We start from the raw sequence: 3859 nt of genomic DNA, 5'->3' as shown, positions 1-3859 counted from the left end.
ATATTCTTTTGAGTTAATAAAACTATTGTAATAATCATAACCTGCATGTCTTTTTCCATACGGACAGCTGTAAGCCTACTTTTGCCCACCCCTGTGTATGCACCTCTATGTTCATTGCAGCATTATTTACAATAGCCAAGATATGGAAGCAGCCCAAGTGCCCATCAGTAGATGAGTGGATAAAAAAGTGGCAACACATATGTATAATGGACTATTACTCGACATTGAAAAAAAAAAGAAATTTTACCATTTACAACAGCATGGATGGACATAGAGGGTATCATGCTAAGTGAAATAAGCCCATCAGAGAAAGACAAATACCATATGATCTCCCTTAAATGCGGAATCTAAATGAACAAAATAAACTAACAAGCAAAACAGAAACAGACTCATTGATACAGAGAATGGACTGATGGTTACCAGAGGAGGTGGGAGACTGGGTGACAAAAGGCAAAGAGGGTGGGCTGCCACTTTTCTTTCACCAAAAAGCTTTTTCTAAAAGCTCTTCTTAACTAATTGAATTAAGGTGCCTGATGCATGGTATATATACAGTAAATATGCGTTTCCATTCATTCACTCATGTGATTAATATTTCTTAAAGTCCTGCTGTGTACCAGGTACTGTTCTAGGTGCTGGGCATATACAGTGGGGAATAAACAGACAGAAACCTCTGCCTTCATACCAGTAGGGGGAGACAGACAATAAGAATCATAAGTATGTAAATTATAGACAGTATTAGAAGCTGGTATACGTAGAGGAGAAAAAAGCAGGATAAAGGGAATGGGGAGAGTTCAGGACAGGGAGTGGGGTGCCGCTGGGATGATAATAAGCTATTACTACTATCAATATTTATTGAAGCCCTGGCTGGTGTGGCTCAGTGGATTGAGTGCCAGCCTGCAAACTGAAAGGTCGTTGGTTCCATCACGGGCCAGGTCCCCAGTTAGGGGCATGTGAGAGGCAACCAATCCATGCATCTCTCGCACCTCTTGCACATCTATGTTTCTTTCTCTCTCTCTCTTCCTCGCCTCCCCTCTGTCTCTGAAAGTAAATACGTAAAATCTTTAAACAAATATTTATTGAAGCCAGATCTTACCTGGCCCACAAAGTGGCATTTATCTCACCTCTCCCTTTGCCGCTACTTACCTATGTCAAAATGATTCTAGATGACCCATTTCCCACTCTGGAGAGGGGGCTAAATTGGGATTTCATTATGTTCTGTGTAGGTGATGACATCACCATTATGCATCTCAGTACCTCGTTTAAATACTCATCCAAATTATCTTCATTTTCTATATTTTTAACATTTGACTAAATAGTAATATCTGCAATTCATTTGTGTGCGTGTGAATTGATGTAGAGCTTCCATTGTACTTTCCCCCAAATGCTTGTCTAATAGTTCCAGGACCATCTATGAAATAATTCATCCTGTCCTCACAAATATAAAACACCAAATCTATTATATGCTAATTACTTACAGGCACTGTATGAAGCTAAACAATATGGAGTTGCTCTTTTAGGGTCAATGGTAGAAGAATATTAGCAATTCCATGCTATTCAAGCTAATACTAACTTTTGGCAAAAGTGAAATTTCCTTTTGTTAAAGGAGGATGTAGAATATATGAATGGTTGAAAAAAATAAGCTCAGTTATAAAAGAATTCAGATGTGTGTCACCAAGAAATTTTCGCTGGCAAGAATAAATGAGTTGAGATGCAGTCAGTGGGTGGGGTTGACTCTCCAGCATTTTTCCCCTTAAAAATAAAAGTCAATGCTGCACACTGCATTTTTTAAAATATAATATTCTTTTCCCCCTTGTGGACTTTTGGGTCCACTTTGCACCAGCTGAGCAGAGCTCTCCTTGTAAGGTCTTTCCTGCTTCCCCGTCTTCTCCCTGCTGGTCTCATTATTAAAAATGTGCTACTGTCAGATATAAATGATGTTTCTCACTAAGTACACTCAATAGCATTTTCCTTTCACTCTGTTTTTTCCTCCAAATCTAACAATAAGCCGTTTTGCCTTAGTGAAAAAGATCCCAAGCCTCTCTGCCTATTCCCAGGCTTGCAACTCGCCGTGACTGGCAGTGATTGATCCGTAACCTTTGGGCACTCAGGCAATTATAAGTTGCCCATAAGCTTTGCTGTGCCAGCAGAGCAAATAAAAAACTTGGGCATCTACTTCTGGGTCAGCGAAGTTCTCTTTTCATGACGTTATATGAAAAACAAATTTTACCTGTAAGAGGGAATTCTTTAGAGAACAATGAGCGTTACTTATATTTTCCTTTGTAATCACCAAGAAACCTGACAGTGATTACTTCTTTTTTCTCCTTTGTCCACGCCTACATTTTTTTTTCCCCACTTCCAACCTTCAACATTTCTTCTAAAGTCTTTCTACTAATGTCGGAATAAGGGGAGAGAAACCCTAGTTTCTGGTGTTCAAAGAAAAATGAAAGTCAGAAATGGCCCTTGTGAACCAAAGATTCAATATTTCCATTCCCATAGTTCTGGGAGTTGTCAATGATTTTTATTTTCACTAATGAGGCAATAACTCAAGAACTGGTCCTCTTCAGGAGACAAATATTATGAAACAGAACTGTCATTCGTCTCAGCTCTGTTTTATGCAGAGGTGTGTGTGTATGTGCTTGTAGGAAAAAAGGGCATTTTTCTCAGCCAAGATAGAATGAACTGTAATAGACTGATTACTAGATGGTTTATCATAAAATCTCAGTACTGGAAAAGAACATTAAAGGTCATCCGGTTCAATCTCCTGTCTACAAATATTCTTATTCAAAGCATAAGGGCCAAGTTCACACGTTTTTGAAGCTGCTAAACACTATTATCATTTAATTGTATGACCGACCTCTCTCTTTGCAAAATGTTCTATGACACATGTATTTTTAAAGTTGATTGTCTTTAGAATTTTGTGACATTGAGAGAAATTACAGACGTCCTAGACTAGGTTACAATACTCTCAGGAAAATGATGTTTTCCCAGAAGAATAGCTGGTTCACTTTTTTATTTAGTTTTAGCAGCTATTTACTGGTTGTAGGAAGAGAGTACACTGCTCCTTATCTCCCTGTGCTTGACTGTTAAATTAATGGCCCTCTGTGTGCCACACCTTCCTGTCTGTTCCTGTGTAGTCCCCGCTCCCACCCCATAGAAACGAGGCTTGGCCATGTGACTTCCTTTGGCCAATGACTTAGATGCCCAGTACACCACACTTCACTACAGACATTCTGCTTTTGATATTTAGTGGAGTCAGAACTAAAAATAAAGAAAAATGGAGTGATTAAATCATTTCATGACTACAAGTTCTGTTAGGAAAAATTCTCTTTCATTGGCAATACTCTAAGAACTCAGTACAGATAAGTGTTTAGGTGACTTATTTAAATGTATATGGTCCCTGAAGAAAATGATACAGTATCTTCCTTTTTATTTCAACTAGCTTGTATTCAGTTTTAATTATAAAACCTCATGTTTCTGGATTGATTGATAAATATATTAACTCACTAAAACAAACATTTGTGAAACACTATGTGCCAAGTATAGGTTTCAGTTATGAATAATATATAGTTTTTAATCTCAAGGAACTCTTAGGGTAGAGTGGGGAGGGGGCAGGGAGAAAAATGTAACAAAATAGCACAATAATGTAAATTTGATAGGGTAACAGAATGTTGCACATAAGAAAAATAAATTATTCTAGGAATTGTTTTTTCGTTTATTATTACCCGAGACTTAATTATATAGCTCACTGATAATATAGAATTATTTTATTTAAGGGCTTGACAGTCATATTTTTTTACTCTGTAATTTATTTTTGTCCTAATTCCATCTTCATTTTTTAGTTAGTTTTCGGTTTTTAAAT

The sequence above is a fragment of the Pteronotus mesoamericanus genome, unplaced genomic scaffold (genome assembly GCF_021234165.1).
Source record: "Pteronotus mesoamericanus isolate MK-2021 breed Mesoamerican mustached bat unplaced genomic scaffold, CSHL_Meso_final contig_173, whole genome shotgun sequence".
NCBI classification, from domain to species: domain Eukaryota; kingdom Metazoa; phylum Chordata; class Mammalia; order Chiroptera; family Mormoopidae; genus Pteronotus; species Pteronotus mesoamericanus.
This window is presented reverse-complemented; position numbering follows the sequence as displayed.